This window comes from Myodes glareolus, chromosome 8, assembly GCF_982192425.1.
Source record: "Myodes glareolus chromosome 8, mMyoGla1.1, whole genome shotgun sequence".
Taxonomy (NCBI): domain Eukaryota; kingdom Metazoa; phylum Chordata; class Mammalia; order Rodentia; family Cricetidae; genus Myodes; species Myodes glareolus.
Window position 1 is genome coordinate 109,605,110 of NC_142033.1, and position 26,304 is coordinate 109,631,413.

The window sequence follows — 26,304 nt, forward strand, 5'->3', positions numbered from 1 at the left end:
GATACTGACAAAAAAATGGCATTTTCTACACACACACACACACACACAAAATCTAATGTATGTTTGTATAAATAAATAAATTACATTTAAGTTGCTATGAAATCTAAAGGTAAAGAAAGTGGTAAGATAGTCTTCAAAAATGAGTAGACCTATAAATTTTCTCTTTCCTGCTTTCATTCAATATTACACAACAATAAAACCCATGTAATATAGATATGGAAGCATAAAAAAAAACATGAAATTGGTGTGGGACTCCCCTCTGTATGCTGTGAACACCATTGGTTAATAAAGAAGCTGCCTTGGGGCCTATTGCAGCGCAGAATAGGGCAAGGTAGGAATTTCAAGCATGTAGAGGAGGAGAAAGTAGGTGGAGTCAGAGAGAAGCCATGTAGCTGCTGCAGGAAATAGATATGCCGGAAACTTGCTGGTAAACCACGAAAATATAAAATAATAGAAAATGGTTAATTTAAAATGTAAAAGCTAGCTAGAAATACGCTTAAGCCAAACAGTATTACAATTAATATAGTTTCTGTGTGGTTATTTTGGGTCCGGGCCAAATGAACGAGCAGCCTCTGCCTAAGTGAAATTAGATAAAGAGAAATTGTCTATCACATACGGCCAAAATATTACTTGAATGTGAGTTTTTGTTTCAAGATAATAAAATTAAGGGATCAACAGCATTCAAAAATATGGCAATGAATCATCTGCAATCCTCCTTATGGCACGTTGTAAGAGGCCATTTGTTTGTTCCTGACTGCTCAGCCCCGAAATAATCACACAGTGACTGTATTATTTGTAATACTGTTTGACCAATAACTTAAGCATATTTCTGGCTAACTCACATCTTAAATTAACCCATCTCCATTAATCTATGTATTGCCACAGACTGTGGCTTACCGGGTAAAATTCTGGCATCTGCCTCCAGCAGGGTTACATGGCTTCTCACTAACTCCGCCTCCTTTCTCCCAGCATTCAGTTTAGTTTTCCCTGCTTAGCTCTACTCTGCCTATCAACAGGCCAAGGCAGTTTCTTTATTCACCAATGGTATCAGAGAATACAGAGGGGACTCCCACATCAATAGCATATTTGAAGACATTACAAAAATCAATAGTTTATTTTAGATCATCTCAAGTGAAGATTTCCACAAACCCCACTGCAGGTCTGAATTCTAACTTGCCTTCGGTCTTATTCATATGCCAGTGGTTTTTTCTAACTCACCTTTCTCGTTGTCTTCTGTCACTCTTTTGTTCACATTCCAGGACTCTTTTGTTTTGTTGAAGAGAACTGATTAGTTCTGGTTTTGACACTGCAAGGCCTGTTTATTAGAAGAGACACATGACCTTTCTGGGAATAATAATGGAAGTATATTAGTTTCTAATACACCACTGTACTGATTAAATAAGAAGGAATTTAAGTTTCCAAATTTCCAAATTTCTAAAATGTCATCTGTTGATATTTTAAAATATTCAAAAAATATAATAGTAACTATTATATACCTTGAATTCCTTTTTAAATTACTACTGAATCTAAATTCAAGTATGTTGTGAATCATTAAGATATAGATCAAAATATAACCTATGAAGTATAATAATCTGAAAAGTAAAACATATTATAAAAGATTTGAGGGTGATTGCTAGCATCAGCAAAGGTAAATATAATATCAAGATAATGTTCCTTAAAGTGTTATGGTGTACATGATGAAATGTACATTTTATTAAATTTTCATGTAGATGTCAAGAAAATAATTTAGATGCAACTATAAAACATAATTGAATGGAATAACTATAATAAATATGGAATCATGAGATAAAAATACTCTCACCCACAGAGACCAGGTTGCCTTAGTTCTCCAACATGACATCTCTGGACAAAGCCCTCTGTACAGAGCTCAGGCATTCCCATTCCTCCCAAGAGCAGTCTATGGCCACATTCTCAAATGTCAGTATGCCCTGTCACGAAAGAGAGCTGTTTTATCGGGGACCCAGGTGCAAAGTTCTTTATTTCACCTAAGGAAACAAGAATAAGTGCAGAAAATAAAATGTTCTTAAGTAAGCATCATTTTAAACGTGATAGTATAAATTACAGTCTATGCTGACAATAGTTTATCCTGGAATATGATAGGTCAAGTGATGTGAGACCAGCATAGGTGTTAGATTCACTGGTTGTAATGGGATGTGTGGATGAAAGGCAAATCATCTTCATGTGTTGTTCTAGGCAAACTCCATGTGAATCACCGGTCAAGGTTCTCCTCTCCACAAATTGTTGCTGGCGGAACAGTTGGCTGCAGAGATGTGACATGTATTCATGCAACCGTAGTTGAATACATTGCCCAGATCAGGATATAGAGCAAGAGCCAGGACTGCCATATCCAAGAAAGAAGCAGAGATTCTGTCTGCACATGGCTCTACTGATAGCCACAGAAGAGACGAGGAGAGGACTGAGTCCTGTGCCCTCACAATGGCTCCACAGCTGCAGGGAGCAGGAAGCAGACTGGCTTCTGAGGCCTGACTCAATGCTGGGTCCACTGTGGGCTAACAGATAAGGCATAGTGCAGGCAGTAGATTGAGTAGATGATGCATACCACGTAAATCTGAAGTTGACATGAAAACAAAGAATATGAGAACTGATCTACACTACTTTACTCAGCACAATTATACCAAGAAATCAACAACAACAACAAAAGAAATATTAAACTGTTCAGCAGACTACATTCCTACAAGTCTGGTTTTCTAGATTATATCTGAAGCTACAGACTATAACTCAATCTTCAGGACACTTTTCTAAGTGAATCATCACAAGGGAAGAAGGAAGTAAAAACAGCCCACCAATAGTATGCCCTGATTGACAGTATAATACTTTATTTATTGTACTTTCCATATTCTCTATGCCTCGCTATAATTCTATAACATATTCTCTAGCATACACACATACCTTAATTATTTTCTTTTACTTTTTATGCTGCTATATTGAATATGTAGGTTTTATGGCTTTTCTGTGTTTTGCGATGCACTGTGTTGTCTAGTCTTACTCTTTAAAGCCTGAACTTTCCCACTCATTTCAATACTATCTCTTCTGCCCCTCTTTCCCATCCTCTGCTCTCATTTCAGCAGTAGCTGCCCATAGCTTTGGTTTCTGGCATCAAACAAATGACCTTCCACTCTGATATCATAAACCACTTTTAAGGCATACACTACTCTCCCTGTTACTTTATCAATTCAAATTTTCAAAAACAAATTTGACATTGTTAAAGAATCTATTCAGTGTTTATGGTTGTTCTATAATCTACACTTACAGTATGTTAAAAAAAAAAAAAGTAGGTGGCAAAGTAAGTGGTTTTGGAAAACTCAGTCCCAAGTGACATCTTAAGCGCCTCCAATATGCATAGAACCTTGCAAGAGAGGTATCAGAAAGTTTATAAGAGCCAGAGGATTGGGAGAGCTAATTGTAAATTCCAGGCTCAGTATATAAGACAGTCAATACAAACATGACCTTAAAACAAATATGTGTAGCCTGAAAATACCTGTAGAAAATGAAGTTCTTCAGCGCCCCCTTCTGGAAAGAAGAGGGAATTAGAAGTCCTCACATTTTTTTTGAGAAGTCATTTTTCTTTAATGTAGTAAATTGGAGAGGGTACAGTAAATAATACCTTAACCATGTTCATTCAGTAAATCTTACAAATTTCAGTAGGTAACACAAAAAAGACATGAACATATTGGAGGTACTATTTGGGTAAAAGAATCAACTGGATTTGAAAGAAAATAAAAAGGTTTTATTTTTAATAATAAATAATTTTTAATAATAAATTTTTATTATTTAATAAATAAATTAATAATAATTTTTAATAATAAATAAAATAATTTTTAATAAGGAGGTTAATAGGCTCACAATAAATTGTGTATGTCTGAAATTATCAAAAACAGAAATTATGTATTTAAAATCTAAGTAAATGAAAACAAATGGAAAATTAAATAAAACAACGTTACAAAGATAACTGTGAAATTCTGTCTCCTGGACACACAAGTGATTAGCTGCGGGGGTGGCCACCCATACAAGACTACATCAGATCAAGCCAATATCAGATTTCTATGTGGGTGAGGAGGATACTCTTTAAGTTCCTCTCCTGGGTAAGAAGCTACTGAATGTTGATTATCCACTAGGAGAATGAAAGACACTTTTGGGGGAAATGTATCCAATACCGACTCACCAATGTTACAGTGAATACCTCTATACAAATTTGCCTATAAACTATACTGCCTAGATTCACTAGTCCATTGGTTATAATAACAATAAAAACAAAAAAATTAGACTTTAAGGAGGAAGGCAAATTAATTGGATGATCATAGGGTCAGTTCATGAGAGGAAGTGCTATAGATAAGATGGAAATACATTATATAAATGTATAAAAATTTCAAAGACTAAACAGAAGGATTGTTGTAGATGGAGGCTGCTCGTTCGTTCATGGACACCCAGACCTAAAATAACCACAGAGAAACTATTAATTAAAACACTGCTTGGCCAATAACTCTAGCGTATTGCTAGCTAGCTCTTCTATCTTAAATTGACCCATTTCTATTAATCTGTGTGTCACCATGGGGCTGTGGCCTACTGGTGAGGTTCCACCCAGCATCTGGCATCTGTCTCCTGTGGCAGCTACACAGCTTCTCTTTAACTCTACCTACTCTCTCTTCCCCTAACTTTCTGGCATTCCTGCCTTACCCTATTCTGCGCAGTATTAGGCCCAAACAAGCTTCTTCATTAACCAATGGTATTTACAGCATACAGAGGGGAATCCCACATCATATTGTTTTTTAAAAGATTTGCCTCCTTGATACCACATTTAACCTAACTGCCAAGGAAAATCTTCCACCTCTTTGTCAAGAGTCTAGCTAATTGATTCTGCTTGACTTTCCCCACCACAATCTCAGAACCCTTTGCGAGAATTCAGACATGGTGAAAAATCAAGTCTATATCTCCCTCCGAAACTGATTAACCTCATAAAAGTTTGCCAGTGACAATTACTTTGATAAGACACAGGAAACAGAATTTAATGAACAACCATGAAGTTCACAAAATAATTCAAGACAGAAAATAAAAACACAAAGGAATAGCTCAAAGAAATGAAAGAGAAAATCTTAAATAGATGAACTTCTGTAGTCTGAGTGATGCCCCCCCCAAAAAAACAAAATAATAAGGTGGATGGAAATAACAAAAACAACCCATAACCTGAGAAGGGATTTAACAAAGTGATAGGAACACTGAAGAAAATGATAACTGAAATAAAGATAGAATGAAACAATCCAATAATACAGTGAGAAGACTAAAAGAAAAACCTTACTAGTATTATGAATCAAGAAAAGTTTAAGGCGAGGACCTAAAACAAAAAAGGAAGAACTATCGAAAAACAGAAAAAAATAAACAAGAAATGTGGGACAGCATGAAAATATTAAAACCATCAAATTATAGGCCTAAGTGAGTTAGAAGAACCCAAAGTCAATGCACAGACAAGCTCTTTAACAAGATTGTAGAAGAAAACTTCCTACAAACTAAGGAAATAAACATCCACACAGATGCATGAGGCACACAGAACATACCAGGGAAATCAGGGACAGAAAATCTCTATGGCATACCACAGATGAAACACTAAATATATAAAACAAGGAAAGTTTGCAGAAAGCTGCAAGAAAAAAACACAAAAAAATATATAAAGGAAAACCTATCCGAATAATAGCTCACTTCTTATTGGAAGCTTTGGAAAGGCAGAAGACTCTGGAGAAATGCATTAAGGCCCTAAAAAACAAGGATTGATAACATAGACTAATATGAGTTCCAGAATGGAAGAACAAAAAAAAATTACCTCCATGACAGAAACATCCTAAAGCAAATTATTTACAACATTCAAAATCTTAATACACTAGTTTTTTATTTTATTAAGAATTTTTATTACAATCTTTTCTCATTTTACATAGCTATCCCTGTTCCCCCTCCCTTTCCTCCTCCTGCCTAGCCCTTCCCCTCCACCACCCACCATCCACTCCTTAGAAAAGGGTAAGGCTTCCCATGGCAAATCAACCAAGTCTGACACTTCACTTCGAGGTAAGACCGAGGCTCTCCCCCCATATCTAGGCTGAGCGAGGTATCCCTCCAAAGAGAATGTGCTCCTAGATGCCTGTTCAAACACTAAGGACAAATCCTTGTCCCACTGTCAGTGGTCCCACCGACTGCCGAGCCTCACAAGTGCCCCCCATATTCAATGGGCCTAGTTTGGGCCTATGCAGGATTCCCCCATATCAGTTCAAAGTCAGCGAGCTCTCTCTAGCTCAGGTCAGCTGTTTCTGTGGGTTTCACCTGCATGCTCTTAGTATTGCTCCTCCCTCTCTTAGACTGGTCTCTGGAAGCTCTGCCCAGCACTTCACTATAGATCTCTGTATCTGCTTCCATCAGTTGCTAGATAAAGGTTCTATGATGACAATTAAGGTAGTCATCAATCTGATTACAGGGCAAGGCCAGTTTAAGCATCCTCTCCACTGTGGCTTCGAGTCTTATCTGGGGTCATCCTTGTGGATTCCTTGGAATTTCCCTAGTGTCATGTTTCTTGCTAGCCCTTTGATGGGTCTCTAAATCAGGATATCTCTTTCCTTGCTCTCCCTCTCTGCCCTTCCCCATCTTGAGCATCTAGTTCCCTCATGTTCTCTTCTTCCCTCTTCTTCTCCCCTCCCCATCACCTTCCAGCCTCCCTTCTCCAACCTCAAAATCCCAATCTTTTTACGAGATCTTATTTGTTTGCCCTTTTCTGTGGAAACCATGTTAGTCTCTCTTAGGGTTCTCCTTGTAACCTAGCTTCTCTGGGATCGTGGCCTATAGGCTGGTTAATCTTTGCTTTATGTCTAATATCTGCTTATGAGTGAGCAAATACCATGTTTGTCTATCTGGGTAAGAGTTACCTCATTCAGGATGGTTTTCTCTAGTTCCAACCCTTTGCATGTAAATTTCAAGATGTCATTGGTTTTTTTACCGCTGAATAATACTCCATTGTGTAAATGTACCACGTTTTCTTTATCCATTCTTCGGTTGAGGGGCACATAGGTTGTTTCCAGATTCTGGCTATTATTAATAATGCTGCTGTGAACACAGTTGAGCCAATGTCCTTTGGGTATATGCCCAAGAGTGATATTGTTGGGTCTAATGGTACTGGCATACCAGATAATCAACATGCAGAAGAATGAAAATAAATCCATATCTATCACCATGTACAAAATTAAAGTCCAAATGGATCAAAGACCTCAACATAAATCCAGTTAAACTGAACCTCATAGAAGAAAAACTGGGAAGTAGCCTTGAACACATTGGCACAGGAGACCACTTCCTAAATATAACACCAATAGCACAGACACTGAGAGCAACAATTAATAAAATGAGACCTCCTGAAACTGAGAAGCTTCTATAAGGCAAAGAATACAATCACTAAGACAGAACAGCAGAATGGGAAAAGATCTTCACTAACTCCATATCAGACAGAGAACTAATCTCCAAAATATATACAGAACTCAAGAAACTAGATATTAACTTATCAAATAATCCAATAAAAAAAATGGGGTACAGATCTAAACAGAATTCTGAACAGAAGAATTGCAAATGGCCAAAAGACACTTAAGGAATTGTTCAACATTCTTAGCCATCAGGGAATTGCAAATCAAAACGACTCTGAAATACCATCTTAAACCAGTCAGAATGACTAAGATCAAAAACAATAAAGATAGATTATATTGGAGAGGATGCAGAGTAAGGGGAATACTCCTCCACTGCTGGTGGAAGTGCAAACTGGTACAGTCACTTTGAAAATCAGAGTGATGGTTCCTAAGAAAATTGGGAATCAATCTACTTCAATATATTATAGGAAGAATATTTCTGGCTAAAATTAGGAATGAGAATACCGTTAAGAGAAGAGTTATGCTGTAATTATTTTATTAACTACCATTAAGAAAAAACACGATCACCAAAAACAACATGATGCAACAATTAACTTATATTTAACTTACATATTTAAAAATTACCTTCTAATATCACTGGCCTCAATTCTCTAATAAAAAGACACAGATATTTTCATGCCAATACCAAGCTGTTTTGATCATTGTAGCTCTGCAATAGAGCTTAATGTCAGGGTTGGAAAAACAAAAAAACCCAGGATAGCCAAAACAATTCTACACAATAAAGGAACTGCCAGAGGCATTACCATCCCTGACATCAAGCTCTATTACAGAGCTAAAGTAATGAAAACAGCTTGGTATTGCCATAAAAACAGAGACGTTGACCAATGGAATCAAATTGAAGACCCAGATATTAATATACACACCTATGCACACCTGATTTTTGACAAAATCTAAAATAATACAATGGAAAAAAGAAAACATCTTCAACAAATGGTGCTGCCATAACTGGATGTCAACCTGTAAAAGAATGGAAATAGGTCCATACCTATCACTATGCACAAAACTCAAGTCTAAAGGAATTAAAGACCTCAATATGAATCCAACCACACTGAACCTGATAGAAGAGAAAGTGGAAAGTAGCCTTCAATACATGGACACAGGAGACCACTTCCTAAATATAACCCCAGTAGCACAGACACTAAGAGCAACAATAAGTAAATGGGACCTCCTGAAACTGAGAAGCTTCTGTAAAGCAAAGGATACAGTCAGTAAGACAAAAAGGCAGCCTACTGAATAGGGAAAGATCTTCACCCCACTTCAGATAGAGGACTGATCTCCAAAATACATAAAAAACTCAAGAAATTAGAGATTATCTGAATGAGCTACCTAAGATAGAGAGGGCCTGAGAAAACAAACTCTACCAGGATCAGAAGCCAGGAGGAAATACAGTCTCAGAAGTCAACCCAGTCCCAGGACACTGCAGACCAAAACTGAGCCAGTGACCTGACTCAGAATCAGCTATCTCCACCAGAACCAGAGTGGGCCAGAACCAGCTACCTAGGACAGAGAGTGAACAAGCTCCACCGGGAGCAGAAGCTGGGAACCAACCCAGTCCCAGGACACTGGCAGATCAGGACTGAGCCAGTGACCAGATCCAGAGTTAGCAATCTCCACCAGAACAGGTCCAACTTCAAGCCAGGGACTTCTGCAGGAGGGGATCCAGACCAGGATTTACAGAAGCAAAGCAAAGCTGGCAACCTAGGCCAAAGTAGGCCTGAGACAGCAAACTGCAAAGGGCAGAGCAAAGCACAGGAGCACTGAGATATCACCAGAAACACAAAGTAACCAAAGGGGTAACTAGAACTGTGACACTGACTGTACCATGAGGAACAACCATCTGAGCTTTGGATTCACTGGCACCTAGAAGATTATTCAACAGAATCTCAGACAGCCCCAACCACACCTATTAGAGGAAAAGATGAGTAGAAAAGGTAAAATCACACACTACACCACAAAGAGCAACACAACACCAGTAAAACCTAAAGACCCTACAACAACAAGAGCTGAACAACCAAATATGGATGAACCAGAAGAAAATGACCTAAAAATAACTTCAAGAGAATGTTTGCAATTCTTAAAGATAAAACGAGAAATTCCCTTAAAGAAACTGAGGAAAAGTCAAACAAAAAATGGGAAGGAACCAGCAAATCACTTAAAGAAAACCAAGAAAAGGAAATCAAACATATAAAAAAAAAACTATCCAGGACTTGAAAATTGAAATAGAAACAATAAAGAAAACACAAGCTGAAGGAATTATAGAAACAGAAATCATGAGAAAAAGATAAGGAACCACAAACATAAGCATGAACAGCAGTGATGTGGAAGGGTCTTCTATCTATTGTTATTTTCATTGGTTAATAAAGAGACTGCCTTTGCCCTCTGATAGGACAGAAAATTAGGTAGGCGGAGTAAACAGAACAGAATTCTGGGAAGAGAGCAATGAGGCAGATGCCATGGAACCAGTCACCAGGTCAGACATGCTGAATCTTTTTTGGTAAGCCACCACCTCGTGATGCTACACAGATTATTAGAAATGGGTTAACCAAGATGTGAGAGTTAGCCAGTAACTAAATCTCTAGAGATAATGGGCCAGGCAGTGTTTAAATGAATACAATTTGTGTGTTGTTATTTCCGGGGCTAAGCTAGCCGTGCGGGAGCTGGGTGGGATGAAAAGCAGGCCTGCCCGCAGCTCCTTACTACATATGGCGCCCAGACGTGGATAACTGAATCCACAGAAAGCTTGAGAAAGCTTGGGGAAGAATAGAGTAAAGCATGTTTTCTTGGTGGCAGCAATTTCTCGGGTCTGTGCTGCTTGCTAGAGGCAAGTAAGCGCTCTCATCTAAGAGAGGCTTCCTGACTCAGCTTTAGCTGCAAAACCTTGCAGCTCATTAAGTGGTCCTGCCACGAAACACTTAAACGGTGTTGATGAAAAGCTGAACGCATGCTTTTCGAGTTTTCAGCAGTAGCAGGAAAAAAGCTGTGCTGTTTTAAAATGCCGGCTTTCTGGACTGTCCTGCCAGGGCAATCTCTGACTCTTTCAGGCAGGCAGTCCGACTGAGTGTGGTCTGTGGGCAGAATGCTCCAGCTTGCTTGCTAGCAAGGACCTTGAAACACTGTAGAGTTGTGGCAGTGAACACAGCTCTGGCTGGTATCTCAGCCATGAGGCTGGAAAGCTAAGGAATGGGCTAATTCCAGCCGTAAAAGCCACAGTTTTAGTCCTTTCCTTAAAGACTCATGTAGTCAAAAAAGAGAGAGAGAGATAGTAAAGAGAGGTTCAAAGATGAAGAAAACCTCTAAAGAGTTTACAGTGTGTTAAAAATATATGCAGGATAAAGGTTAAAGTCATTAAAAATAAAAAAGAAAGAAAGGGAGAAATAGGGTGTGGTGGTACACACCTTTAATCCCAATGCCTGGGAGGCAGAGACAGATCTCTGTGAGTTCAAGGTGTGATAGCAAACACCTTTAATCCTAGCACTGGGGAGTCAGAGACAGTGGGATCTCTGTGAGTTCAAGGACAGCCTGGTCTACAGAGTTATTCCAGGACAAAGATATACAGAGAACCAGTCTCAAAAAGTAAAAATAAAAATAAAAGAAATAGAGGTTAAAAAAAGCCGCGTAAAGATGGAAAATACACAGAGAATCTTGATACTGTATGCTATTATGCTCTCTTTGAATTGTTTGAATGCTGAGGAAGGAGCAACAGCTGCTAAAAGATATTTGTTTATAAATGCTGCTGAACTAATCCAAGATAGATATGTTGAAAATACCTTGACTTCTGAATTTGGATCTAAGGATATGATACTTTGGAAAGGAGGTTCTTCTTTTGTTTTCACAGAGGATGAGACCCTGTGGATTGCTTCTATCCCAATATGGTATGATAGACCACGCCCTCCTGAACCCACAGAGAGAGGACTGCTGAACTTGCCTAAAGGTGAGATAATCTTTCGGGGTTCCTGATTTATGAAAGAGTCTATGAGACATTCTGCAGGACACTGCAGATAATGACTGAACTGTCTTTAAAAGTTCCTGCTTCATGGAAATGTCTGCTGGAACTATGGGCCTGATGGCTGAAGATGGATGCCCCAACGGTACAGAGGAACTTTGGGTAACTGTACAGGTAGCGAGATGTCTCTGTCATTTCTAGAGTTTTGGAAGTTGTTTACTTCTTGTTTACTTAGATAATATTATATCCTTCTGGAGTCTTTGTTGGAGTTGAAGAATGATTAGGTATAGTTATAGTTTTCCATTATTATGATAAAGATAAAATAGATATAAATATTGTAACTGTAATTCTTACTGTTTTGTTATATGTAATTTTACTATTTTAAAGTTAAAGCCTTCCTTTTTGTTCAAACAGAAAAGGGGAAATGATGTGGAAGGGTCTTCTATCTATTGTTATTTTCATTGGTTAATAAAGAGACTGCCTTTGCCCTCTGATAGGACAGAAAATTAGGTAGGCAGAGTAAACAGAACAGAATTCTGGGAAGAGAGCAATGAGGCAGATGCCATGGAACCAGCCACCAGGTCAGACATGCTGAATCTTTTTTGGTAAGCCACCACCTCGTGATGCTACACAGATTATTAGAAATGGGTTAACCAAGATGTGAGAGTTAGCCAGTAACTAACTCTCTAGAGATAATGGGCCAGGCAGTGTTTAAATGAATACAATTTGTATGTTGTTATTTTCGGGGCTAAGCTAGCCGTGTGGGAGCCAGGTGGGATGAAAAGCAGGCCTGCCCGCAGCTCCTCACTACACAGCAGAATACAAGAAATGGAAGAGAGAATCTCAAACACTGAAGATACAATAGAGAAAATAGACTCATCAGTTAAAGAAAACATTAAATCTAACAAAAGTTTAACCCAAAATATCCATGAAATATGGAACACCATGAAATGGCCAAATCTTAGAATAATAGGTATAGAAGAAAGAAAAGAAGTTCAACTCAAAGGCACAGAATATGTATTTAACAAAGTCATAGAAGAAAACTTCCCCTACCTAAAGAAAGATATGCCTATGAAGATACAAGAAGCTTACAGAACACCAAATAGACTGGATCAAAAAATATCCTCTCACCACATAATAATCAAAACACTAAACATACAGAGTAAAGAAAGAATATTAAGAGCTGCAAAGAAAAAAGGTCAAGTAACATATAAAGGTAGACCTATCAGAATTACACCTGACTTATCACTGGACATGATGAAATCCAGAAGGTTGTGGTCAAGCATTATGCAGACATTAAGAGACCATGGATGCCAGCCTAGACTACCATACCCAGCAAAATTGACAATCACCATAGAAGGGTAAAACAAGATATTCCATGACAAATCTAGATTGCACCAATATCTAGCCACAAACCCAGCCCTACACAAAATAATAGAAGGAAAACTCCAACCTAAGGAAGATGGCTACACCAACAAAAACACCAACAATTGAATATCTCATAATAGCAAATCCTGAAGGAAAAAAATGCACAAATTAACATCACCAACGATGAAAACTAAGTTAACAGGAGATAGCAATCACTCATCATTAATATCCCTGAATATAAATGGACTCAACTCAGCTCTAAAAAGGCACAGGCTAACAGATTGGGCAAAAACAAAATCCATCCCTCTTCTGCATAGAAGGAAAGCATCTCAACCTCAAAGACAGACATCATCTCAGAGTAAAGGGTTGGGGAAAATATACCAATCAAATGGACCTAAGAAACAAGCGGGTGTAGCTATCTTAATATCTAACAAAACAGACTTCAAGCTAAAATCAGTCAAAAGAGACAAAGATCATTTCATATTGGTCACAGGAAAACTTCATCAAGAGGAAACTTCAATACTTAATATCTATGTCCCAAATGCAAGGACACCCTCATACATCAAAAAAACACTTCTAAAGCTTAAATCATACATTAAACCCCACACACTAATATTGGGAGACTTCAACACTCACCACTCACCACTGGACAGGTCATTCAGACAAAAAAATGAACAGAGAAATAAGAGAACTAACAGATATTATGACACAAATGAACTTAACAGACATCTATAGAATATTCCATCCAAACAGAAAAGAATAAACCTTCTTCTCAGCACCTCATGGAACCTTCTCAAAATTGACCACATACTCGGTAACAAAACAAACCCCAACAAATACAAAAAAATGGAATAATACTATGTACCTTATCATATCACCATGCTTTAAAACTAGAAGTCAACAGCAATACTAATTCCAGAAAACCCACAAACACATGGAAATTAAACAATGCTCAACTGAATCATCAATGGGTCAAGGAAGAAATAAAGGGGGAAATTAAAGACTTCTTATAATTTAATGAAAATGACTACACAACATACCCGAATATATGGGACAATATGAGAGCAGGGTTAAGAAGCAAGTTCATAGCACTAAACACCCATATAAAGAAGCTGGAAAAAATCCCACACTAGTGAATTAACAGAATATTTAAAAACTTTAGAACAAAAAGAAGCAAACTCACCTAAGAGAACTAGACTGCAGGAAATAATCAAATTGAGAGCTGAAATGCTGAAATCAACAAAATATAAACAAAGAAAACAATACAAAGAATCAATGAGACAAAGAGTTGGTTCTTCGAGAAAATCAACAAAATACACAAAACTTATCCAAACTAACCAAAAGGCAGAGAGAGAATATCCAAATTAACAAAATCAGAAACTAAAAGGGGACATAACAACAGACACGGAGGAAATAAAGAAGATCATCAGGTCATATTTTGAAAACCTGTACTCCACAAAATTGGAAAACTTAAAGGAAATGGACAACTTTCTGGATAAATATCATTTACCAAAATTAAATCAAGACCAGATAAGCACATTAGACAGGTGTATAACTGCTGAAGAAATAGAAACAGTGAACAGAAGTCTCCCAACCAAAAAAAGCCCAGGACCAGATGGTTTCAGTTCAAAATTTTACAAGACTTTCAAAGAAGAAATAATACCAATACATCTCAAATTATTCCACACAATAGAAACAGAAGAAACATTGCCAAACTCTTTTCATGAGGCTACAATTACCCTGATACCCAAACCAGAGAAAGACACTACTAAGAAAGAAAATTAAAGACCAATCTCACGCATGAACATTGATGCAAGAATACTAAAAAAAAAAAAAAAAAAAAAAAAAAACACTGGCAAAACAAATCCAAGAACACATCAGAACCATCATCCACCATGATCAAGTCGGCTTCATCCCACAGATGCAGTGATGATTCAACATATGAAAATCTGTCAACGTAATCCACCACATAAACAAGCTGAAAATTAAAAACCACATGATCATCTCATTAGATGCCAAAAAAGCTTTTGAGAAAATACAACATAACTTCATGATAAAGGTCTTGGAGAGAGCAGGGATACAAGAAACATACCTAAACATAATTAAGGCAATATACAGCAAGTCAACAGCCAACATCAAACTAAATGGAGAGAAACTCCCAGTAATTCCACTGAAATCAGGAACAAGGCAAGTGTGTCCACTCTCTCCATATCTATTCAATATAGTTCTTGAAGTCCTAGCTAGAGCAATAAGACAACAAAGAGAGATGAGGGGACACAAATTGGGAAAAAAAAGAAGTCAAACTCTCACTGTTTGCTGATGATATGATAATTTACATAAGTGATCCCAAAAATTCTACCAAGGAACTTCTACACCTCATAAACACTTTCAACAATGTAGCAGGATACAAGATTAACTTAAAAAAAATCAGTAACCCTCCTGTACACAGATGATAAAAGGGCTAGAGAAGAAATCAGATCATCAACAGCCTTCAAAATAGCCACAAATAGCATAAAATATCTTAGAGTAACTCTACCCAAACAAGTGGAAGACTTGTATGACAAGAACTTTAAATCTTTGAAGAAAAAAATTGAAGAAGACACCAGAAAGTGGAAAGATCTCCCCTGCTCGAGGGTAGGCAGAATTAACAGAGTAAAAATGGCAATCTCACCAAAAGCAATCTACAGATTCAACACAATACCCATCAAAATCCCAGCAAAATTCTTCAAAGACCTTGAAAGAAAGGTACTCAACTTCATATGGAAAAACAAAAAGCCCCGGATAGCCAAAACAATCCTGTACAATAAGAGAACTTCTGGAGGCATCACAATCCCTGACTTCAAACTCTACTACAGAGTCACAGTACTGAAAACAGCCTGGTATTGGCATAAGAACAGACAAGAGGACCAATGGAACCGAACAGAGGACCGGATATCAATCCACACATCTTTGAACACCTGATATTTGACAAAAAAAGCAAGAAATATCAAATGGAAAAAAGAAAGTATATTTAACAATTGGTGCTGGCATAACTGGATATCAACATGTAGAAGAATGAAAATAGATCCATATCTATCACCATACACAAAACTCAAGTCCAAATGGATCAAAGATCTCAACATAAAGCCAGTCACACTGACCCTTATAAAAGAGATAGTGGGAAATACACTTGAATGCATTGGCACAGGGGACCACTTCTTAAATATAACCCCAGCAGCACAGACACTGAGAGAAACAATGAATAAATGGGACCTCATGAAACTGGAAAGCTTCTGTAAAGCAAAGGACATGGTCAGCAAGACAAAACAACAGCCTACAGAATGGGAAAAGATCTTCACTCACCCATCAGACATAGGTCTGATCTCCAAAATATACAAAGAACTCAAGAAAATGGACACCAAAAGATCACATAAGCCAATTTTAAAAATGGAGTACAGACCTAAACTGGGAACTCTAAACAGAGGAATCTAAAATGGCTGAAAGAAACTTAAGGAAATGTTCAACATCCTTAGTCATCAGAGAAATGCAAATCAAAACAACTCTGAGATTCCATCTTACACCTGTAAGAATGGCCAAGACCAAAAACACTGATGACAACTTATGCTGGAGAGGTTGTGGGGAAAAGAGAACACTCCTGCATTGCTGGTGGGAATGCAAGTTGGTACAACCCCTTTGGATATCAGTGTGGCAATTTCTCAGAAAATTAGGAAACAACCTTCCTCAAGACCCAGTATTACCACTTTTGGGTATGTATCTAAAGGATGCTCAGTCATGCCACAAGGACATGTGCTCAACTATGTTCATGCAGCTTTGTTTGTTATAGCCAGAACCTGGAAACAACCTAAATGCCCCTTGACTGAGGAATGGATAAGGAAAATTTGGTACATTTACACAATGGAGTACTACACAGCAGAAAAAAATAACGACTTTTTGTCTGCAAGGCCCCTGGCCAGCAAGCGGCCTAGATCCTGTACCAGAAGATCCATTGGAAAGCATTTGAAGGAAGAGATGGGCAGGCGCCAATACAAGAATTCCTCCACCAATCTGAAAAACAACATAACACCAGAATCCAGCAAACATACAACAGGAAGACTTGAACACTCTAATCCAGAAGACATAGAAGAAATAGACTTTAAATGCTACATTATGAAAGTGATAGAGTCCCTTACACAGGAAGTGAAAAACTCCCTTAAAGAAATGGATGAGAAGAATAACAAAAAGTTAGAAGAAATGAATAAATCCCTCAAAGATACCCTAGAAAACCAAGAAAAAGCAATCAAACAGGTAATGGAAACAGTTCAAGACTTGAAAACTGAAATGGAGATAATGAAGAAAACACAAACTGAGGGACAACTGGATATGGAAAATCTGGGTAAACAAACAGGGACTACAGAGACAAATATAACCAAAAGAATACAAGAGATAGTAGAAAGAATCTCAGACACTGGAGATACTATAGAGGAAACAGCAAATCCAACAAATTCTTAACACAAAACATCCAGGAAATCTGGGACCCCCGTGAAAAGACCAAACCTAAGAATAATAGGGGTAGAAGAAGGAGAAGAATTACAGCTCAAAGGCCCAGAAAATATATTCAACAATATTATAGAAGAAATTTACCCAACCTAAAGAAGGATATTCCTATGAAGGTACAAGAAGCATAAAGAACACCAAATACACTGGATCAAAAAAAAGCATCCCCTTGTCATATAATAATCAAATCACAAAACATACAGAATAAAGAACAAATATTAAGAGCTGCAAGGGGAAAAGGTCAAATAACATATAAAGGGAAACCTATCAGAATTACACCTAACTTCTCTATAGAACCATGAAAGCCAGAAGGTCTTGGATAGCTGTGCTGCATAAACTAAGAGACCATGAATGCAAGCACAGACTACTACCCAGCAAAGCTTTCATTCACCATCAACGGAAAAGACAAGGTATTCCCAGGATAAAAACAAATTTAAACAATATATAGCCACAAACCCAGCCTTACAGAAAGTAATAGAAGGAAAATCACAACCCAAAGAACCCAACAACACCTACAACAACTTAGACATCTAACAACCCTCCACAAGCACAACCCAAAGAAGGAAAACACGCAAACTCTACTACCAAAAAAAATAACCAGAGTTAACAACCACTGATCATTAAATCACTTAATATCAATGGTCTCAATTCACCTATAAAAAGGCACAAGTTAAGAGAATGGATGTGAAAGCAGGATCCAATATTCTGCTGCTTACAGGAAACACACCTCAACCATAAAGACAGACATTTACTCAGAGTAAAGGGTTGAGGGAAGGTTGTTCAATCAAATGGACCTAAGAAACAAGCGGGTGTGGCTATACTAACATCTAAGAAAATTGACTTCAAACTAAAATCAATCAGAAGAGATGGAGATGGACACTTTATACTCATAACAGGAACAATTCACCAGGATGAAGTCTCAATCCTGAATATCTATGCCCCTAATATAAAAGCACCCACATATGTAAAAGAAACATTACTTGAACTCAAAGCACACATCAACAACCCACACACTAATAGTAGGAGACTTCAACACTCCTCTCTCACCAATGGACAGGTCAACCAGACAGAAACTTAACAGAGAAATAAGAGAATTAACAGAAGTAATGAATCAAACGGACTTAACAGACATCTATAGAACATTCCACCAAAACAGAAAAGAATATATCTTCTTCTCAGCATATCATGGAACCTTCTTGAAAATTGATCACATACTTGGTAACAAAGCAAACTTCCACAGATATAAAAAAAAAATTAGTAACCACCTGTGTCTTATCGGATCACCATGGAATAAAGTTAGAATTTAAAAACAATTCTACACCCAGAACCCTACAAAATCATGGAAACTGAACAGTCAACTACTAAACCACCCCTGGGTCAAGGAAAAAATAAAGAAAGAAATTAAAGTCTTCCTTGAATTCAATGAAAATAAAGACACAACATACCCAAACCTATGGGACACTATGAAAGCAGTGCTAAGAGGAAAGTTCAGAGCACTAAGTGCCCACATTAAAAAAAAACAACAGAGAAAGCTCACATTAGAGACTTAACAGCACACCTGAAAGCTCTAGAAAAAAAAAGCAGATTTATCCAGGAGGAGTAGAAGACTGGAAATAATCAAACTGAAGGCAGAAATCAACAAAATAGAAACACAGAAAACAATCCAAACAATCAAAGAAACAAAGACCTGGTTCTTTGAGAATATCAACAAGATTGACAAGCCCCTATCCAAACTAATCAAAAGGAAGAGAGAGAGCATGCAAATTAACAAGATCAGAAGTGAAAAGGGGGACATAACAACAGACACTGAGGAAATTCAGAGAATCATTAGGTCTTACTACAAAGGCCTATATGCCACAAAGTTGGAAAATGTAAAAGAAATGAACTTGTTTTTAGATAAATACATCAAAATTAAATCAAGACCAGGTGAACAATTTAAATAGACATATAAGTAATGAGGAAATAGAAGCTGTCATTAAAAAAGACCTCCCAACCAAAAAAAGCACAGGACTAGATGTTTTAATGCAGAATTTTACCAGAAATTCCAAGAGCTGATACATATATTCCTTAATGTGTTTCACATAATAGAAACAGAAGAGTCATTGCCAAATTCTTTTTATGAAGCTATAGCTACCCTGACACCAAAACCACACAAAGACTCAACCAAGATAGAGAATTACAGACCAATCTCGCTCATGAACATCGATGCAAAAATTCTCAATAAAATACTGGCAAACTGAATCCAAGAACACATCAAAAAAAATAATTCATTACGATCATGTAGGCTTTATCCCAGAGATGTAGGGCTGGTTCAACATACAAAAATCTATCAATATAATCCATCGTATAAATAAACTGAAAGAAAAAAATCATATGATCATTTCATTAGATGCTGAAAAAACATTTGACAAAATTCAATACCCCTTTATGATAAAGGTATTGGAGAGGTTAGGGATGCAAGGATCATATCTAAATATAATAAAAGCAATATACAGCAAACCAATAGCTAATATCAAATTAAATGGAGAAAAACTCAAAGGCATTCCACTAAAATCAGGAACACGACAAGGCTGTCCACTCTCACCATATGTCTTCACATAGTGCTTGAAGTTCCAGCAATAGCAATAAGACAACATAAGGAGATCAAGGGGATTCAAATCGGAAAGGAAGAAGTCAAACTTCGTTATTCGCAGATGATATAATTGTGTACATCAGTGATTCCAAAAACTCTTCTAAAGAACTCCTACAGCTAATAAATGCCCTCAGTGATATGGCAGGATATAAGACCAACTCAAAAAAATCAGTAGCCCTCCTATACACAAAGGATAGAGAAGCAGAGAGGGAAATCAGAGAAACTTCACCTTTCACAATAGCCACAAATAACATAAAGTATCTTGGGATTACACTAACCAAGGAAGTGAAAGATCTATTTGACAAGAACTTTAAGGCTTTGAAGAAAGAAATTGTGGAGGACACCAGAAAATGGAAGGATCTCCCATGCTCTTGGATAGGTAGGATCAACATAGTAAAAATGGCAGTTCTGCCAAAGGCAATCTATAAATTAAATGCAATTTCTATCAAAATCCCAACAAAATTTTCACAGACCTTGAGAGAACAATAATCAACTTTATATGGAAAAACAAAAAAGCCAGGATAGCCAAAACAATCCTATACATTAAAGGAACTTCCGGAGGCATTACTGTCCCTGACTTCAAACTCTATTACAGAGCAACAGTAATTAAAACAGATTGGTATTGGCATAAAAACAGAGACGTTGACCAATGGAATTGAATCGAAGACCCGGACATTAATCCACAAACCTATGAACACCTGATTTTCGACAAAGGAGCTAAAAGTATACAATGGAAGAAAGAAAGCATATTCAACAAATGGTGCTGACATAACTAGAAGTCAACCTGTAGAAGAATGAAAATAGATCCATATCTATCACCATGCACAAAACTCAAGTCCAAATGGATTAAAGACCTCAACATAAATCCAACCACACTGAACCTGATAGAAGAGAAAGTGGAAAGTAGACTGCAACACATGAGCACAAGAGACCACCTCCTACGTATAACCCCAGGAGCACAGACAAAAAGAGCAACAGTGAAGGGCTGGAGAGATGGCTCAGCGGTTAAGAGCATTGCCTGCTCTTCCAAAGGTCCTGAGTTCAATTCCCAGCAACCACATGGTGGCTCACAACCATCTGTAGTGAGGCCTGGTGCCCTCTGCAGGCATACATGCAGACAGATACTGTATACATAATAAATAAATAAATATTAAAAAAATTACAAACCCTTAAATTATTAAAAAAAAGAGCAACAGTGAATAAATGGAACCTCCTGAAACTGAGAAGCTTCTGTAAAGCAAAGGACACTGTCATTAAGACAAAAAGGCATCCTTTTGAATGGGAGAAGATCTTCACCAACCCCGCATCAGACAAAGGTCTGATCTCCAAAATATATAAAGAACTCAAGAAACTGGACATGAAAATTCTAATTAACCCAGTTAAAAAATGGGGTACTGAACTGAAAAGAGAATTATCATCAGACAAAGATCAAATGGCCAAAAGACACTTAAGGTCATGCTCAACCTCCTTAGCAATCAGGGAAATGCAAATCAAAACAACTTTGAGATACCATCTTACACCTATCAGAATGACTAAAATCAAAAACACCAATGATAGCCTATGCTGGAGACGACGTGGAGTAAGGGGAACACTCATCCATTATTGGTGGGAATGCAAACTTGTGCAACCACTTTGGAAATCAGTGTGGCTGTTTCTCAGGAAATTGGGAATCAATTTACCTCAGGATCCAGCAATACCACTCTTAGGAATATACCCAAGAGATGCCCAATCATACTACAAAAGCATTTGTTCAACTATGTTCATAGCAGCATTATTTGTAATAGCCAGATCCTGGAAACAACCTAGATGCCCCTCAATGGAAGAATGGATAAAGAAAGTGTTTAATATATACACATTAGAGTATTACTCAGCGGTAAAAAATAATAACATTTTGAATTTTGCATGCAAATGGATGGAAATAGAAAACACTATCCTGAGTGAGAAAACCCAGACCCAAAAAGATGAATATGGTATGTACTCACTCATTAGTGGACTCTAGCCATAAGCAAAGGACATTAAGCCTATAGTTCACAAGCCTAGAGAAGCCAAATAACAAGGTGAACCCAAAGGAAAGCATATATAGATTCTCCTGGAAATTGGAAGCAAACAAGATTGCTGTGTAAAAGTTGAGAGCATGAGGGTGGGGGTAGTGGTGGGAGTGGGGTTAGGGGAAGTGGAGATGGGGAGATAGAAGGGAGAAGGGAAAGACTGGAGAGAGCTTGGGGGAGTGAGAGGGTGGAGATGGAGGAAGGGCGGATATAGGAACAGGGAAGAAGATATCCACATTAAGGGAGCCATTTTAGGGTTGGCAAGAGACTTGGCTCTAGAGGCGATCCCAGGTGTTCACAGGGATGTCCCCAGCTAGGTCCAGTTAGGGCAGCAGAGTAGACGGTGCCTGAACTGACCTTGCCCCACCATCACACTGATGAATATCTCGAATATCACCATAGAATCTTCATCTGGTGATGGATGGAGATAGAGACAGAGACCCTCATTAGAGCAACGGACTGAGCTCCCAAGGTCCAGTTGAAGAGCAGAAGGAAGGAGAAGTTGAGCAAGGAAGTCTGGACCACGAGGGGTTGGTCCACCCTCTGAGACAGTGTGCCTGTTCTAATGGGAGCTCACCAAATCCAGCTGGACCAGGACTGAATGAGCACGTGATCAAACTGGATTCTCTGAATGTGGCTGAAAATGGGGGCTGATTGAGAAACCATTGATAAAGGCACTGGGACTTGTTTCTACTGCATGTACTGGCGTTTTGGGACACTAGTCTATTTGGATGCAAAGCTTCCTAGGCCTGGATGTAGAGGGGAGGGCCTACATCCCTCTTAAGGAGGGAGGGGAAGGGAGGAGGGGAAGAGGCATAAATTTTTGAATGGAAAAATAAATAAATTTTAAAAAAAATAACGACATCTTGAATTTTGCAGGAAAATGAATGGAGCTAGAAAACATTATATTGAGTGAGGTAACCCAGACACAGAAAGACAATTATCACATATACTTACTCATAGGTGGTTTTTAAACATAAAGCAAAGAAAGCCAGCCCACAAACCTAAAGAGACTTACATTATCTAATCTACATGGGAAGTAGAAAGTAGAAAAAAAACAAGATCTCCTGAGTAAATTGGAAGCATGGGGACCTTGGGCAAGGGCTGAGAGGGGAGGGGAAAGACAGGGCAGGGAGCAGAGAAAAATGTAGAGCTCAATAAATATCAAAAAAAGATAGCCATGACTATAGAGTATAGGGATGGATAAAGTAACCCTTTCAAATGAGAACAGGAAGGAAGCAAAAATCACTATTGTAATATCTGATGAATTAGTCTTCTAACTAAAACTAATCAAAGGAAATAACACTTCACCCTAATTAAGCAAATAGTTAAAGTTACTAATCTAAACATATATTTAGCAAACTCTGTTGTACCAATATTCATTTTGTTAAATGGAGTTCTGGATTTAAAGGCACAGATAAGTACCGAGGAACAAATAGTAGGTGATTTCAATACACTGCTTCTTCCAATAAACAGGTCATCAGAACAGAAGTAAGAGGAGTGCTAGGATTAACTGACATAACACAGCAAATATACTTAACAGATATCAACAGGATATTTCACACAAACCCCAAAGAATTGAAAATCTACTTGGCAGCCTATGGAAGATTGTCTAAAAATGCACCCCATCTTGGAAAAACAAGTCTCATAAATTCAAAAGAACTAATTAACTCAATGTATTATATACAACACAATGAAATAATACTTATATTGACAGGAAAAAACTACTAAAAATGTGTAAACTCAGGGAAACTGAACACATTACTGAGTGATGGAGAGGTAAAAGAATGAACAACTAAGTAAATAATCCATAGAGAAACAAAAATCATCCTGCGATGAAAGGAAAGTGAACACCCAACAATAAAACCTCTTCAATACATTGAAAGCTGTACTACATGGGAACTTTATAGCTCTGAGTGCCACTTTAAAATACCAGAGAAAGCACAAATGCATGACTTAGGGAAGTAACTAAAAAACTTCAAGAAACAACAAACCAAATGCAACTCCAGTTGACAGAAAGAAGTAATAAAAATCAAAGCAATCAACAAAATACAAACTGATAAAATAATGCAAAGAAGGAACTAATCTTAGAGCTGGCTCTTAGAGAAGGCTAACAGTATTGACCAAATCTTCCCCCAACTAATTAACAAAAAAGAGAAGACACAAAATAATAGGCATCCAGATAAAAAGGGGGAACAAGACCTGGTGGAGGCACAAAGGAAATCTACCAGACATTAAAAGTAAATCTACAGACTATCTTTCTAGAAATATTTAAAGAAGCAGAAACAGAAAGTGTTCTTCCAAACGACTTCTAGGAAGCCATTCCCACTCTAAAACTAAAACCCTAAAACTACAGGCTGTATCACTGATGAACATAAACTCAGAGTGCTCAACAATATACCTGCAAACAAAGTAGCACACATGCATAAGAAGAACTATACCTTGTCATCAACTGGGCTATTCCTGAAAAGTAGGGATGGCTCAGTAAATGCAAGTCAATATGTGTAATAAACCACATGAATGAACATAAAGACAAAAACCACAGGATTATCTCAACAGCCGAAGTAAAAGCCTTTGATAAAATATGCATCAATGATAAAACTATAAAGTGTAGACCTTCCTCTCTTTCCCCCTTCCCCCTGGGGCCACAAGATCTCCCCAGAGCTGCTCCCTTGCACGCTGAGCCTGGGTTGTGGGCTCAGCCAGGCAGGGGCAGTTCCTGTGCTTTGAGAGCCTGCCTGAGGACAGGCAGGCCCTGAATCAGCTCAGCCACATTCCTGGCCAGCAAGAGACAGTGAACTTCTAGCAGACATCCATTGGAGGAGGGGTGAGTTTGCTCCTGGCCCAAGGGCTTCGGCTAGGAGGAATTCAGACTTTCCCCGCCCCCCTCGACTTTTTGGTCGCCCTGCAGCGGTGGCTCCACCCTGCGGAGCTCTCCCGAATCCCATCCCAGCCTTCATCCAGGTACACCTTCCTCTCTTCCCCCCTTCCCCCTGGGGCCACAAGATCTCCACAGAGCAGCTCCCTTGCGCGCTGGGCCAGGGCTGTGAGTGCAACCCGGCAGGAGGGAGTGCTTGTGTTTCAATAGACTGCCTGAGGAAAGGTAGACCTTCTGGCAGTGAAGTCCCTACCCAACAAGGGAACCTGACCTGGTACCAGAAGATCCAATATAGAGCAGTTGAAGGAAGAGATGGGCAGACGCCAAGGCAAGAACTCCTCCAACAATCTAAAAAACAACATGAAAACACCAGATTCCAACGACCCTAAATAGAAGGACTTGAACACCTTAATTCAGAAGAAGTGGAAAAAAGTGTCATTATTGAAAGCAATAGAGTCCCTTAAACAGGATATGAATAATTCCCTTAAAGAACTGGATGAGAAGTACAACAAAAAGTTTGAAGAAATGAGTAAAGAAATGGATGAGAAGTATAACAAAAAGTTCGAAGAAATGAGTAAATCCGTGAATGATACACTGGGAAACCAAGGAAAAACAATCAAACAGGTAATGGAAACAGTTCAAGAATTGAAAACTGAAATGGAGGCAATGAAGAAAACACAAAACGAGGGCCGGCTGGATATGGAAAATCTAGGCAAATGCACAGAGACTACAGAATCAAGCATAACCAATAGGATACAAGAGATGGAAGAACGAATCTCAGAGTCTGAAGATACCATAGAGAAAATAAATGCTCTGATCAAAGAAAACAGCAAATCCAACAAATTCTCATCACAAAACATTCAAGGAATCTGGGACACAATAAAAAAACAAAATCTAAGAATAATAGGGATTGAAGAAGGAGAAGAACTGCAGATGAAAGGCCCAGAAAATATATTCAACAAAATTATAGAAGAAAACTTTCCCAACCTAAAGAATGATATTCCTATGAAGGTTCAAGAAGCATACAGAACACCGAATAGACTTGATCAAAAAAAAACATCCCCTCGCCATATAATAATCAAAACACAAAACATACAGATTAAAGAAAGAATATTAAGAGCTGCATAGGAAAAAGGTCAAGTAACTTATAAAGGTAAACCTATCAGACTTACACCGGACTTCTCTATGGAAACCATGAAAGTCAGAAGGTCCTGGGTAGAGGTACTGCAGAAACTAAGAGACCATGGATGCAAACCCAGACTACTATATCCAGCCAAGCTATCATTCACTATCAATGGAGAAAACAAAATATTCCAGGATAAGAACAAATTTAAACAATTCGTAGCCACAAACCCAGCCTTACAGAAAGTAATAGAAGGAAAATCGCAACCCAAGGAATCCAACATTGCCAACAC

The 26,304-nt window shown here is 38.0% G+C and overlaps 1 long non-coding RNA gene across 4 annotated transcripts in view; it reads right to left on the bottom strand.

Moving 5' to 3' along the window:
- LOC125397642 (uncharacterized) overlaps positions 1-26,304 on the bottom strand; it is a 79,035-nt gene that overhangs the window by 14,733 nt on the left and 37,998 nt on the right. For 2 of the 4 annotated variants that reach the window (XR_015738644.1, XR_015738643.1), the window contains exons 2-3: positions 1,823-2,006; positions 1,219-1,344 (exon numbers count right to left, since the gene is read on the bottom strand). This is a non-coding gene — a long non-coding RNA (uncharacterized LOC125397642). The remainder of the gene's footprint in view (positions 1-1,218; positions 1,345-1,822; positions 2,007-26,304) is intronic. The other 2 variants (XR_015738642.1, XR_015738641.1) reach the window with 1 other exon arrangement.